The 16,182-nt window shown below is 39.3% G+C and overlaps 1 protein-coding gene across 5 annotated transcripts in view; it reads right to left on the minus strand.

Moving 5' to 3' along the window:
• Atg5 (autophagy related 5) overlaps positions 1 to 9,008 on the minus strand; it is a 215,909-nt gene extending 206,901 nt beyond the window's left edge. For 3 of the 5 annotated variants that reach the window (XM_087208692.1, XM_004855441.4, XM_087208691.1), the window contains exon 1: positions 8,781 to 9,008. The gene's annotated coding sequence lies outside the window, so the exon portion shown is untranslated. Of the gene's footprint in view, positions 1 to 8,555 lie in introns of all 5 variants that reach the window. The other 2 variants (XM_013076112.3, XM_013076111.3) reach the window with 2 other exon arrangements.
• Between the last annotated feature and the right edge of the window lie 7,174 nt (positions 9,009 to 16,182).

Raw genomic sequence — 16,182 nt, forward strand, 5'->3', positions numbered from 1 at the left:
AGATTTCAAGACAATTCAAACTTAAAGTGGGTATGGCAATCTAAGGGAAGGCATCTCTACAAGCTTTTCTCTCCTCTCCCCAAGCACTGTCCTTCAAAAAATAAAGAGATGTGATTGGTCAGATTCCAGAACTCCATCTGAGGTGTGTTTATTAATAGACAGGGATCACCATAAAACAAAACATTCATGTCAATGTGACTTTTTTCTCCCTTGTCTAGGCTGCCACAACACTTAACCAACCTGCTTTTTCTTTCCATGTCATTCTCTTCTGCTCCCTTTCATGTGTCAGAAGAATCAAAAAAAAGAACCAATGTTTTCTCTCCATTTCTGAGAGTCCCTTCCCAAAAGTGATACAAAGGCGAAACTTAAGAGAAGAGTGAGTATCTCAAAAGCCAAACTACAGTCTTGGGTTTTAAAGCTTGTGCTCTAGATGTGCTCACCAAACTCTACCACAGAATTTAAAGTACAAAAACCAGTGTAAAGCCAGGCAGACATGTTGGTGCACGCCTGTGATCCCAAGATCTGGAAGGCTGAGGCAGGACTACAAGTTTGAACCCAACCTGGCCAATCTAACTGACCTAGAAATACCCTATTTCAAAACAGAAAAAAAAAAAACTTTAAAAAGAGATAGAGATGTAACTCTGTGTGAAGACCTTGGATTCAATGCCCAGTCCAGGAGGAAAAAACACTGGCACTTTATTTCCAATATATCTTTGCTGCTTGTATCTTTTTTATAGAACATCAAGGGAAAAAATGATCAGCCAAGGTAGCTAAAGGTATAATGTGATAATTGATACAAATCTGCAAAAAGATTTGTGAAATGCAAACAAGGCTACTTACTGCCTTCTAATATGCAGACTCAAATTTACTGAAACTTAAAATGTTAGTTGTTCATTACCAATAAACATTCATCTATAATGAACTACATAAAAAAGGATGTCTCTAGTCCGATAAATATACTTACTTAAAAAAATGTATAGGGCCAGGGATTTAGCTCAGTGGTTCTGGTGCCTGCCTCGCAAGCGCAAGGTCCCGAGTTCGTTCCCCGGTACCAAAAAAGAAAATGTATAAAAACTGGTGATACATGCATAAAAGTTAAAAGATGTCGAGTTTTCAACAATCTTTTTCTATACAGAGAAAAACAAAGTTTAGCTCTTGAAAAGACTACAATGTAGAAGTTAAAAATTAAAAATGGAGAGCCTGATTGCCTATATCCAAGCTTAGCTCTATCACTTATTATGTGACCTCAAGTCACTTAATTTATCTTCATCTGTTTTCTCATCTATGATATGGGAAAACAGTACTTAGATGTGATAATAAAATAAATTAATACACATAAAAATTAATAGCTGGGCTTCATGACACCCCCCTATAACCCAGCTATTCCAGAAGCTGAGGCAGGAGGATCACAAGTTTGAGGCCAGCCTAGGCAACTTAAGGAGATCCTGTCTCAAAATAAAATTTAGAGCCAGGCATGGCGGCACACGCTTGTAATTCCAGCACTCAGTAGGCCAAGGCAGGAAGATTCCACGAGATCAAGACGTGCCAGGGCTACACAGCAAGTTCAAGGCCAGCCTGAATTACAGAGAGACTCTATCTTAAAAAAAACAAAAAAAAAACGCAAGCAAGCAAACAAATAAATACATATTTAGAAAAGGCTGGGGATGTAGCTCAGTGGTAGAACACTTGCCCAGCATGTGCAAGGACCTGGGTTTAATCCTAAGTAATAAGAAAAAAAAGTCTATACTTAAAGACTTTAAATGGACATGGTGGTGCAAGCCTGTAATCATATCATTCAGGAGGCTGAGGCAGGAGGATCTGAAGTTCTAACCCAACATGGACAACTTAGAAAACTGTCTCAAAACAAAAAAGGGCTGAGGATGTTAGTGCAAAAGCTCTAGGTTTAATCTCTAGTACTAGAGTGCGGATGAAGAGTAACCAAAAAGCATCACAAGAAAAAGCAATAGCTGGAAAATACACACTGAACACTGCTAATGACATTCAATTGAGTCAAAAACATCTGATTGTTATGACCAGCTCTGTGACAGGTGCTAGACACCCCAAAATTAACAACAGCAAAAATGACGACTTTTAAAAAGCTCAGTTAAGGGCTAACAATGCAACCCAGCAGAGAATATCTGCCTACTAACAAGAGGCCCTAGGTTTAATGGGAATGGAAGATGACACAACACAAAAAAACAGCAATAACAATTTTAAAACCCCTCAATTGTTGCTCATTGCTCAGAAGATATTATAATTTCCAAATATACTAAGCACACCATTCATTTTCATGTCTTTTCCACGCCTTTGCCCATGCTAGCTACCCTTACCCTAAAGCAGCCTTTCCACTGTCTTCCAATTTAGATGGAAATCCCAATGGCCTTTCTTCCATGCATAACTTAGAATCCACTTTCTTCACTGCACCTTTACTTTTTCTCTACAATAGCATTTACAAACATATTAAATATATATATTAGCATGTCTCCTCCACTAAAAAGTAATGCATTTCTTTGGGGAAAATGATCATATTTCATTCATCTTTTTTAACCTCTGATACTTGAACAGTACGTGGAATATAGTAGCAGCCTAGAAATATGTACTGAATTTGAGTTTTGTTGGAAAGAGTACATGAATGCAAAACTACAGAGCCAGCCTGGCATGGTTCCATATTCCTGTAATCTCAGCACTTGGGAAACTGAGGTAGGAGGATTACTGTGAGTTCAAGGCTAGCCTGAACTATATAGAAAGATCCTGTTTCAAAAAACAAAACAATTATAGAGCCAAACAAAATCTAAAAAATGAGGTAAGCAAGTCAGGTTAGATTAATAAATGTCAGATAATAGATTACATGCTACCTGAAAGTAGTAATTCCATAAAATTATACATCTTAATCACATTTGATACATGCATGCCTACACATCCCCATTTTACAAATGATGAATTTGAGATGAAGTTGGATTTTTTTTTTTCGAAACCTTGTGGCCAATAAATAAATGGCAGAGCCAAAATCAGAAGCAACACCCAGATTTGCTAATGTCATATTCTTTCCATCATACTGGACTGATTTCCAACATCCCTTCCACCTCTAAATCATCTATGTCTGTATTACAGTGCTACCTCAGTACTAGTCATTTAATAACCATTTAATAATGGTTCCAGGAGATACAACGAATACAAAAATTGTTCTGGCTGGGAAAGGTATCAAATCACAAGGTATCAACACAAGACACATTTTAGCTTACATGTCAGGTATCAAACAAAGGACAAATAGCAGAACAAAATATTTTTATTAAAATGCGAGGAACACCAAATGCAGAGTTTCAAAGCAGTTGAATATCAAGATTTGACTGTATAATTAAATGTTACTTTGTGAGAGCTGCTATGGGAGAAGAGGAATTAAGTGTTAATGCATCCTATACACAACACTTGGAATTTAAATACAGGCATGGTGGTGCACTGCCTGTAATCCCAGCACTCAGAAGGCTGAGTCAGGAGAATTGCTGAAGCCAGCCTGGGCTCAAATTGAGTCCAAGGCCAGCCTGAACTGCACAGTGAGACTCTGTCTCAAAAAGACCAAAAAATAAAATTAAATTTAAAGACCTTTTAAAAAGAAACATTTAGAATTTAAAAAACAAGTAGACTATGGACAGAAAGGAAGTCAGATGCTCTTAGTTATGACGGGGTTATACCTCAAACACATCATAACTTGAATATATGATAAGCAGGAATATATTTAGTATGTCTAACCTACCAAACATCATAGCTTAACAAACAATACATTGTAGGGTATGGACTGTTGCTCTTGTGATTCCACAGCTGACAAGAGCTGCAGCTGCTGCTACTACTGGGCAATGCAAAAGTTACGATATCACATATGGCTATCCAGGAAAATCAACATTCAAAATTCCTAGAATGGTTTCTTCTGAGCAACACAATGAATGTAATTTGCTTTCCCACCACTATAAAGTCACAAAATGTCAACTAAGAAGTACAATATTAGCTCAAGGATCATTTGTATTTTGAGAAGGGCAAAACAGCACCATTAAACATAGGAACAACAATTGTGGCAACTTTTCAGGAAATTTGGAAGGGTTGGAAGGGTTAGGAAATAATGAAAGAGCTGATATTGTAGTATGTTTAAATGTCACACAGCATCATCTTAAGCAAATCCCTTCACTAAACCTCAATTTCTTTTACCTTTGAGATGGAATGAATAACACCTACATCACAAATTTGTTCTGCGGAAAAAAATCTGTGAGTTTGTTTAATCTAGTAATATGCACGCACAAAGAAATGCAAATAATTATTCCTTGACACTAGAAAAATTTGTAAATGTTAAATAAAATTGGATCATGAAGCATACCACATAGAAGATCAAGGACTTCTGAGTTCTAAGTGGTATACTTCATGATTTAATCTCGTTACATTTATAGATTTGACTAATGTCTATTAACTATATTAAACACATACCTTATAGAGAGCCAGCCAGGAAGCAATTTCAGCAACGACCATGAAGAAATGATTGCTTGACTTAGAATGGTAATGGTGAATTGGTAAGACACAGATTGAGTGTTTTCAAGAAAGAATAAACAATAGTTGGTGAAAAGTGAAAGATAAAGAACAAGTCCAAGGAACACTTAAATGCTGATAGCGAGCAATAAAGCAAAGTAATTAAGGACCCTGAAATCACACTGACACAGGTTTAAACCCTGACTTCCACTTAGTAGTTATATGTCCTAGGACAATAAACCCATCCCATCTGAATTTCATATTTGTAAAATGAAGATAACTGTGATATTCAGGGTACAGGTATTTAGCACATGGTAACCACTCAATAAATGGTCTTATGTACTCAATAGGTACATGACTTCCCACTCAATAAATGGTGTATATACTTAATATGTACAAGGTTTCTTCATGTTTTCATAGCCTTTCTGCTACAGCAGTCCTTCTTCTTTTGGCCCCTCTTGAACAACTCAATCCTTTCAGTTTATTATCTTCTTGGAAAGCTTTCCCCTAAGCAGCCTCCAGTCAAATTATTTTTGTTGTTATTACTTTGGTTCAGTTTGCCTTTTTGAGACAGAGTCCCAGTATGCTTCCCAAGCTGGCCTCAAATCCAATTCTCCTGCATGGGGCTCTCAAGTAACTGAGATTATAGGTATATGCAACTGTGCCCAGTAATAATTTTTCTTTTTTTTAGTTCTCTTTTTATTTTTATTTTTTGGTGATGCTAGGTGTTAAATGTAGGGTGTAGCAAAAGCTAGGCAGCTGCTCTACCCCTAAGCTTCATCCCTATATTTTAATTACTTCTTTAATAGCATGTACTACCAAGCATATCAGTTATGTTTATCTTACCTGTCTTGCCCCTAACCACACTGAACAGGGAGTTCCTTGAACAGAACCTTCTAATGGTTTATATCTTGATGTTCCCAGAAAGTCTCATGCACTCTTAGATGGGGCTCTGGGGAAGTGCCTGGACCATGAGGGCATGATATTCATCTGATTAGTCCCTTACGCATTTATAGCTAAACATGATGTTAGGAGGGGAAGGCTGGTTGGAGGAGGTGGGTGACTGGGGTGTGGCCTGGGGAGTTTTATCTCCCTCCCTTGTCCCTTGATCTCTCTCTGTTTCCCAATGCCATGCCATGAGCTGCTTCTCCTCTGCCATGCCACCCTGCTTTGGAGCCAGCCAACTACAGACTGGGACTTCTACAAACTGTGAGTCAAAATAAACCTTTGCTCCTTACAGTTGTGGGTATCAAGTATTGTGTCTCAATAATGAGAAAGTAACTAAGACAAAGTGAAAGACAAAAATTAGTCATATTTATCTTCTCTTCAGTTAACATAGTAAGTACAAGCAAAAGGACCCAAGTTCGATCCCAGAACAAAAAAACAAAAAAAACATAGTAAGTACAGAGAAGGCTTAGCAATTTTTGTTAAAGGTGGTGGGAAGCATATATATAAATCTAGGTTCTTATCAGGCATGGTGGTGTATGCCTGTAATCCCAGCACTCACAAGAAGCTAAGGCAGGAGGAACCCTATGAGTTCAAGGCCAGCTTGGGCTACACAGGGTGACCCTGTCTCTCAATCAATCCATCGATCAGTCCAAGTACTTATTAAGCTCTTTCACATTAACTTCTCTCTAAATCAGTACAATCACACTTTAAAAGGAGCCAATTTTATTATTTAGAAAGGTCTTTCTCTACATACACTACGCCATTATCACCATCCATTCAATTTTTAAGTCATAGAAATCCCAGCCCATGACGCAAACTACTAGACAGTTCTATTTGGTTTCTTGGGTTTTTTTGGTACCGGGGATCAAACTCAGGACCTTGCACTTTCGAGGCAGGTGCAGCACCACTGAGCTAAATCCCTGGCCCTAGACAGTTCTATTTCTGCATCTAGTTCAGGGCTTGGGTCACAGAAGGTATCCAATCAATATCTGATGACCATTCAACAAATAGTTCAGTAGGATAAAAATGCACAATTAATAGCACCTTATACATCATCTACCAAGAAAGGATAACCTAATACCTAGAGTTATTTTTGTCAACAAAGTTCCCAACTACCTAGAAATTACATTGAGATAAAATAGTTGAATAACTGAAAATAATAATCTCTGCCAGCTGGTTTCCCTTTAAACTCACGAACACTAAACTCAAACGTGGGTCCTGAGTACTGCCCAGTATTCCTACATTTCCCTAGTTCAACTATTCCCCCATCTTCCTATATGACTATTGTATACCTTCTCTTCCCTCAAGTTTCCGTATCTCTTTCCTCATCTTCTCTCTTCTCTTTTCTCGCTCTCTGCTAATGTACTTGCTTTCTATTTCCTTTTATCCTGTTATTGTGGATCAGAGATTCTCAAGAGGGGTTGTACTGAACCACCCCAACCTGAAATGTGGGGAGGAGCCTGCATATCTCTCCTAAATGTTGACAGTCCTTGAACCGCTCCTTGTAGATCTTCCTCTGGCTTTAAATACTAAAACCACAACTCCCATTTATATCTTCTCCCCAGACTTTCCTTCTGAACTTGTTTCACATGAACATATTACTGCATACTGCCAGTTCCACTTGGAAATTTAACATATCCAAAGCTGAAAATGATTTCAGATCTTCTTCCCTCCTCTCCCTGTAGTCATCCCCATTTTGGAAAGTAGTAAATCTATTCTTCAGTTGCTCAGGCCATAAACCTTGGAATCATCCTATTCTTCCACACACCCGGCTGCTCTACCTTAGAAACATCTAGAATAGAGTCTTTCCAAACCACCTCCATTATTAACCACCCTGATCCAAGTCACCCTGACCTTCAGCCCAGATAAATGCAATGGCCTGCCAACAGCTCTCACTATTTCTGCCTGTGCTGCATTAGGTCAACAAAGCAGTCAGATCCCTTTAAAACACAAGTTAGCTCAATTTACTCTTTACTCAAAACCCATCTCATTCAAAGTAAAAACTAAAGTTCTTACAAAGTCCCACAAGGCCTTATATAACCTTGCCCCATTTACCTGAGTATCTACTGTATCTCCAATGCCTGTTCATTGTTTTCCAGCTGAACTAGCTGGTATGCTCCTGACTCATGGACCCCCTGGTAGTCTCATGGCTCTTTCCACATGGCATCTTTATTACTTTCGTATCTTCACTCAAGCATCTTTTTTATGGAGACCCCTGCAAACTCCTACCCATATTTCTGGCATCTCTATTCCCTTTCATTGTTTTATCTTTTCTCTAGTACTTTCCACCATCTGGTAGATACTTTGTTTTTTGTATCAGTCTCTTCTCTTGCCCATCCCCAATGTGAAGTTCACAATGGCAGAGACTTTTATTGTTTTTTAACTATTTCCTCCAGTATCTGGCCCGTGGAAGGTACTCAGTATTTGTGAAATTAATAAGTTGAACCTACTCTTGATGTGTGTACAATGTTCTAAACACCCATGTCTTTGGGCCTATGGTCCTATTCTGCTCATTTCTCCCCAAATTGAACTAATATAACACTGAAGACCAAAGGACACTTAAATCTACTGTAAAACTCTAAAGTTCTCAATATTAACCTTAGCCCAACACCCTTATTTTCAAATTGAAAGCTCAACCAACTACTCTCACCAAAGATATCACAAATAGTTCAGATGAAATTCAAATTTTAACATTAAGGACTCGGATTTATGAGATGAATTCTAGAAGGTACTGTAAGTTCAGTTTAAGTTTCTAGGTTCTCGTTACTGAAGACATTACACACTTCCTCACATAGCAGAAAAAATTTAGAACCAACCCAGTTTCCTAGGTTCCTCAAGTCTAGGTATGATTTGAAAGCAATCCAGAATATAAGTAAATAATGTGAAAGTGCTTTACCAAAAGAAAATGGCTCGTCACCATTAAATGTTATTATAATGAGACAAGAAATGTCACTGAGAGGATAAATTGGAGGAAATAGCTGAGTTTGGGTAGAATCGAACTGCCCTGTGAAATAATTATGGTTTAAGTAACTGTATCAAGGAAAATGCAGGTCCTGAACTGAACTCCTGAGCTTGCGACTCCACACTACGTTTCCTACCTTAGTAAGAGACAGACACACTCCGCAAGAGTGACCGCACAGGCCCCCCGAGAGTCCCGGGGGGGCGGTGTCTGGCCAACCCCTCAGCCCGAAGACCACTTCACCCGCCGTCGCCGCCGAGGTGCACTTCTCTCTCCAGACATTCGCCCCTTCTTATCGCACCTCCCAGTCCCCCAACCCTCTTCGTCCAGGCAATGCCTCCCTCTCCAGGACACACACACGTACCCTACCCGAAGCGCCGGCTCCTCCCCCGGCTTCCCGCACAGGTGAAGACGCCGGGGTCGGCTCTGCCGCCGGGCACACACCGTCCTGTAGAGACGCGGGAGCAGGAGTCCAAAGAGCGCGCGCAGCCGCAGAAACACGGGCGCGAAGGTCGAAGACTAGCCCTGCTGTACTTCCGCCTGCCAGTACCCAGCAAACACAACCGGCAACTCGGCGCAACCCTGGAAGCCCAACCCAAATCCAGTCACGCTCTGCGCCCAGAGATGACGTTCAGAGCCCACGTGGCCTGAACTCCGCCCTCTGGGATCCGCCCATCGTCCCCGAGGAGCCGGAGCCGCTCTTGAGCATGCGCACACCGAGCAGCGAGCTGACAAAAGTGAAACTCGAGTTCGGAGCGTTCCCCTTTGGAGTCCCGCGCCAAAACGTAGTCATTGTTCCTTGGGGAGCTTAATGTAACAGTCCTATAAGAACAGACATCTTCCCTAAAGCCTGATCGCAGCATCCCTCTTCCTGACATCACAAAATAGTATTATTAAAACGTTAGTTTTCAAAGTTCTTTCACACCCATGTTCTCATTTGATGGTCTCAACTTTTTTAGAACCACTGCAGGCACTAAATGGCTGCATTTAAGCGAAGATTATGTGAGTACTGACTAGGTAAGCCCATCTATCCAAGAGTGTCTCTTCCTGTTGCTGAAAAATAGCAAGCAATTAATAAACTTACTCCTAAAGAGTGTTTGAATTGGATCTAGCAGAATTCCTAACTGGGCATTTAAGATTTTTCTCTAATACATGCCATAATGCCAGGCATGTCGAATAAATACTGACGCTCAGAACAGGTTCCTAGGGCCGGGGATTTAGCTCAGTGGTTCCGACGCCTGCTTTGCAAGTTCAAAGTCACGAGTTTGATCCCCGGTACAATAAATAAATAAATAGATAAATAAATAAATAAATACAAACAAACAGGTTCCTAATCATTGGGAAGATGAGGAAAATCTGGTTAGCAGCCACGGGATTCTTGCAATCCACTGGGTCATCACAAGTTAGTGGAGCATGACTAATGATCCTAAATGGAATGAAATAGAAAGTGTCAGCATGGTTCACATATGTTAAAGGTAAATAGTATCCTGAAATTTTTACATGTATATATATGGTATACACTGTGTAGAATATGAAATATATTTCTTAGAAAGGGTGACAGAATTTGAAAGCCGCAGTCCTGGTCCACTCCACCTATTCAAAGCAGAAATCCCCTCTAGAAGATCCCCAACAGTCAGCTATTAGACCCTGTAAGAAAGATTCTGGAAGAAAGGTGAATCACTTTCCCAGTGGCAAACAGAAGTGTGTAGAATTTACTTTGAAATGTATCCAAACAATAAAATGGATTGAGATGTCTAGAATAAGTATGTGATTAACTGAGTAAAATACAATGTAATGGTATGAGCTAAGTGATGGTTCACTATAAATGGGAATTTACTGTAAAATTCTTACAACTTTGTTATATGCTTGAAATTTTTCCCAATTAAATGCTGGGGGGAGGGCTATATATGGAAAATCATAATAAGTATAAGTGATTACATGGACCTAAAATCTAGCTTCCTTTAAGTTTTATAAATTGACCCTGTTTTCTTTTCTCCTTTTGTCCCTCTTCTCCCATCTACAACCTACAACAGAAATAACTAATCCCTCTTCTAAAGGACAGCATTTCAGATATGAAAACATAGCTCTGGTTCCCCATAACCTACACAGGAATAAAAAATATTAGTTCTTTTAGTTATTTTTCATATGCCATACCTCTTTTCTGAACATGGCCCAGTTATCAGAGCCCCCAATAAATAGTTTAAATAGTTGTATTCTTTCCTATCTGTTGATTATGCTTCTTAAGGAAAATTTCAAAGAGAACTTTTTTAAAAAAAAAAAAAAGAGGAATTCTGTATTTGTTTTCTGTCTTTTCTATTTGTTAACAAGTCTTCTCTCCCAATTAGTAACTGCATCTTTATTACTTTTTGTAAAGATAATGTTTAAAGGACTCTTTTGGGTTAGTCATATTATTTCCTCCAAGCCCCGGCACATTTTAAGTGACTCTTAAGCAACCATTTGCCTTGTGATAATTTGTTTATAAAGTCCTCTTTTCAACAAAAGTCAAATACACAAGTCTTCCAAAATTCTGAGTTCAAATAAAAGATACCAGAGAAGTCTTTGTTAATAATATACTCTTTTCTTCTCATTATAAAAGTTTGCAGTTGTAAAATCTGGCTTTACAACTCTCCCTCAATGGTGGAGTTTGAACCTAGAACCTTCACATCAAACTACAACCCCAGACTTTTTTTTTTTACTAGTTACTTTCTTTTTTTTTCTTTGGTACCAGGGATTGAACTCAGTTCCTTGTGCTTGCGAGGCAGGCAGCGAAACCACTGAGCTAAATCCCAGCCCCTTACTAGTTACTTTCTAATGGTCTCTCTAAGTCACTAAATTTCTCCTGCTGGGCTTGAACTAGGAATCCTGCTGCCTCAGTCTGCCAAAGTATTAGGATTACAGATGTACACCACCACACCCAGCCTGATTTTTATTTTCACATGCCTCACAGCTAATAAGAGTCAAAGCAACTAGGCGTGGTGGGCATACCTGTAATACCAGCACTCAGGAGGCTGAGGCAAGAGGATAACAGGGAGTTTGAGGCCAGCCTGGGCTACCCAGTGAGTCCAAGGCCAGCCTGAACTAGTGAGACCCTGTCTCAAAAAAAAAAAAAAAAAAAAGGTCAAAGCCATGAGATTTCTTTACTCTAAATTTATTTAAGTCTGCTTTCCTAAAAGCTAAGGTATCTCTCCTACCCACCCAGCCCCTATGAATTCTAATATGCCATTAGAGTTAATAAAGATTCCATCTGCTCTCTTTAATCTCTTCTGCTGCTTTTAGTGGATGAGTTAGGCCAATATTAATTATTTTACTTCAGTTCTAGTATCTCTTTACTCCAACTAATGATCCTGTGTCCCACATTTTTTCCTCACTACTGGTTTCTTCTTTCTGTCTACAGACCTGCTGAGATATTCTCCCATACCACTAAAATCTTTTTTTAACCTTCACCACTTCTTACCTACACTGTTAGGATGTCTTTTACCTGGTCTCTCTGCCTTCAGTGTTGCTCTACTTGTCCCTGGGACCATCTCATTTTTACACGGATTTCAAGCAGTGCTCATTTTCTAAAACACACTCTAAGTAACTCACTGTTCTGCTTGAGGTTTTTAGTGAGTCCTTCCAGGAATGTTACTTTGTAGGAAGCAGCCTTCAAGTTTATCCCCAACTGGGGGTGAACGACAATGAAAGACAAAAGACACAAAGATAATTTGGAATGAGGGGAAAAGGAGGCTCTTTGCCTCTAGTGGACAAAGAGCCCTGAGCATTTGGCTCACCTCACTTTTATTCACTTAGAAATTGGAGCAAGTTCCCAGCCCAGAGGAAAGGGCTTTAGGGCCACCTTCTGTTCCGCTGCTCCTGGCCCAGAGGAAGGGGCTTCCAGGCCACCAACCCTCCCACCACTGCCAGCCCAGGGGGAGGGGCTTCTGAGCCACCATCCCACTGCTCCTGCTCCAGAGGAAGGGGTTTCCCAGCCACCATCCCTCCGGCTGCTCCCAGCCCACAGGAAAGGGCTTTTGGGTCACCATCCCTACTGCTGCTCCCAGCCCCTGTGCCACCTCACCCAGCTCAGAGGAGGTAATCCATGCAGGTGCTAACAGCCCCCCGCCCCGGTCCAAATGAGAAAACATGTAAATAAGTCTCAAAACCAGACTTCCAGATCACCTACAGCAACCCCAAAGGGAAATGAGATTGAACACTCTGATACTCAACCACCTGGACCCACTCAACTGGCAACAAAAGGGGATCTGGAAAAAATGAAATCAGAAATAATTTCTCAGATAACAGGAGAAATGGTGCCCTAGTGCAAGACATGATCAATAAATCTAGAGAGGAGCTCAGGAACATGATGGAATCCCAACTTAAGAAACAAATGGAATCCATAAAACAGATGCAAATACATTTCCAGGACATGAAAAACTCCATTGAAAGTCTACACAGCAGAATGAGCCAATGTGAGGACAGAATTTCAGATATAGAAGATAAGATTGCAATTAGTGACCAGGAAAAGAAAAATTGCTTCAAAATTATAAGGGAACATGAGAAATCAATCCAGCAGCTGCTAAACGATGCAAAGAAGAATAACATAAGACTGATTGGAGTCAATGAAGAAACAGGAGAGAGTGCAGATGACATAAAAAATCTCTTCACAGAAATAATGGCAGAAAACTTCCCAAGCAAGGGAAAAGAGCTTGACATACAGATAAGTGAGGCATATAGGACTCCAAATAGCCTTGATCAAAAAAAATCTACACATAGGCATATAATTGTTAAGATTCCCGAAACACAACAGAAGAACAAAGTTCTCCAAGCAGTCAGAGAAAAGAAACAAATCACATACAAAGGAAAGCCCATCAGAATCACAGCAGACTTCTCAACACAAACCATCAAGGCAAGAAGAGCTTGGAGTGACATATTCCAAGCCCTAAAAGAAAACAGCCTCCAACCCAGATTGATGTACCCTGCAAAACTATCTTTCAAAATGGATGGAGAAATAAGAAACTTTCATGACAAAGAGCACCTTAGGAACTTCGTGAATAACAAACCAGCACTCGAAAGAATTTTACACAATATCCTAGGAACAGACATTGAGGATCACAACCCCAGGAAGCAAAGCAGAATGAACCCATCTGGCATGACAAGAAATTAAAGGTAAAGGGGGAGAACCCAACAAAAAGAAAAAGTCATGGCAAAGACAAGTCAATACGTTTCAGTTATAACCATCAATGTTAATGGTCTCAATTCACCAATCAAAAGAAATAGACTGGCAGAATGGGTCAAGAAGCAAAATCCAACAATATGCTGCGTACAAGAAACACACTTCATTCAAAGGGAAACTCATAGACTGAAAGTTAAAGGGTGGAAAACAATACTCCATGTGACAGGAACCCAAAAAAAAGCAGGAGTAGCTATCCTCTTGGCAGATCAAGTAGATTTCAAACCAACACTGATTAAGAGAGATGAAGAAGGACACTACATCCTTGTAAAGGGAAGAATCCAAGAGGAAGAGATGACAATCATAAATATCTATGCACCAAACACTACTGCACCCAACTATATAAAACAAATACTAATGGACATGGAAAGTCATATATGCACTAATACAATTGTAGTGGGGGACCTCAACACCCCACTGTCACAAATAGATAGATCAGCTAGACTAAAATTAAGTAATGAAATACTAGAACTCAATCGAACTCTTGAACAAATGAACTTAACAGATGTTTACAGAGTCTTCCACCCCACAAAATCAGAATACACATTCTTCTCAGCTACACATGGGTCATTCTCAAAAATAGACCACATACTCACACATAGAATATGTTTAAGTAAGTGCAAAGGAATTGAAGTTATCCCCTGTATATTATCAGACCATAGTGCAATGAAATTGGAGATCCATAGCAAAAGAAACTCAAAAAATTTCATAAACATGTGGAAATTGAACAACACACTTCTGAATAACCAATGGGTCACAGAGGAAATTAAAGAAGAAATCAGACAGTTCCTTCAACTAAATGACAATGACAATACAACATATCGGAATCTATGGGACACAATGAAAGCAGTCTTACGAGGGAAATTCATAGCAGTGAATACGCATATTAGGAAAACAGAATGAGCCCAATTAAACAACCTCATGCTGAGCCTCAAGCTTCTAGAAAAAGAAGAGCAGGACAACCCCAAAGCTCATACAAGGGAGGAAATTATAAAGATCAGAGGAGAAATCAATGCAAAGGAGACTAAGAGAACGATACAAAAAAATCAATGAAGCCAAGAGTTGGTTCTTTGAAAGAATCAACAAAATTGACAAATCTTTAGTCAACCTAGTCAGAAAAAGGAAAGAAAAGGCCCAAATCCATCCAATTAGGAATGAAAAGGGTGAAATTACAATAGACCCAGCAGAAATCCAGAGGATCATCAATACCTACTTCCAGAACCTACACGCCAATAAGATGGACAACACAGAAGAAATGGACAGATTCCTAGATACATATGAATTACCAAAGTTGAATGAAGAAGACTTAAAAATTCTAAACAACCCAATATCAACCAATGAAATTGAAAATGTAATTAAAAACTTATCAACTAAGAAAAGCCCGGGCCCTGATGGCTTCACTGCTGAATTCTACAAGACATTTAGAGAGGAACTGCTGCCACTACTGTTTAAACTCTTCAATGAAATTGAAAGGGAAGTAATACTCCCAAATTCATTCCTGGAAGCAAGCATCACCTTGATCCCCAAAGCAGAGAAAGACCCAACTGAAAAAGAGAACTATAGGCCAATCTCACTGATGAACATAGATGCAAAAATCCTTAATAAGTTACTGGCAAACAGAATGCAGAAGATCATCAAGAAGATCATATACCCTGATCAAGTGGGATTCATCCCAGGGATGCAGGGATGGTTCAATATATGAAAATCAATTAATGTAATACACTATATCAATAGAGCCAAGGACAAAAGCCATATGATTATCTCCATAGATGCAGAAAAAGCATTCAACAAAATCCAACATGCATTTATGATAAAAACCCTACAAAAAATTGGAATAGATGCTCTCTACCTCAAACTGATAGAAGCCATCTGTGAAAAACCAACAGCCAATATCATACTAAATGGTCAAAAACTGAAATCCTTCACACTCAAATCAGGAACAAGACAAGGATGTCCACTAGCACCACTCTTGTTTAATATAGTTCTGGAAACAGCCACAGCAATTAGACAAGAGAAACAAATAAAAGGAATAAAGATAGGTAATGAAGAAGTCAAATTGTCATTATTTGCAGATGACATGATACTCTATATAGAAGACCCCAAGAACTCCACCAAAAGTCTTCTAGACTTAATAACCAAATTCAGTCAAGTAGCTGGTTACAAGGTCAACACACAAAAATCAATAGCTTTCCTCTACACCAATGACAGACTCACTGAGACAGAAATAGGGCAAATAATTCCTTTCACAATAGCATCCAAAAAACCGAAATACCTAGGAATCATCCTAACGAAAGAAATCAAAGACCTCTTCTCTGAAAACTATGGCACTCTGAAAAGAGAGATTGAAGATGATATCAGAAAATGGACAGACATCCCCTGCTCCTGAGTAGGAAGGATTAATATAGTGAAAATGGCCATACTTCCAAAACCGCTATATAGATTTAATGTAATTCCAATTGAGATCCCAGCAGCATACTTCATAGACCTTGAGAAAACAATCCAAAAATTCATTTGGAACAAGAAGAGACCCAGAATAGCAGAAGCAATTCTAGGTAAC

This window comes from Heterocephalus glaber, unplaced genomic scaffold, assembly GCF_053883595.1.
Source record: "Heterocephalus glaber isolate CG9 unplaced genomic scaffold, H.glaber_assembly_v1.0 deba00000942, whole genome shotgun sequence".
NCBI lineage: Eukaryota > Metazoa > Chordata > Mammalia > Rodentia > Bathyergidae > Heterocephalus > Heterocephalus glaber.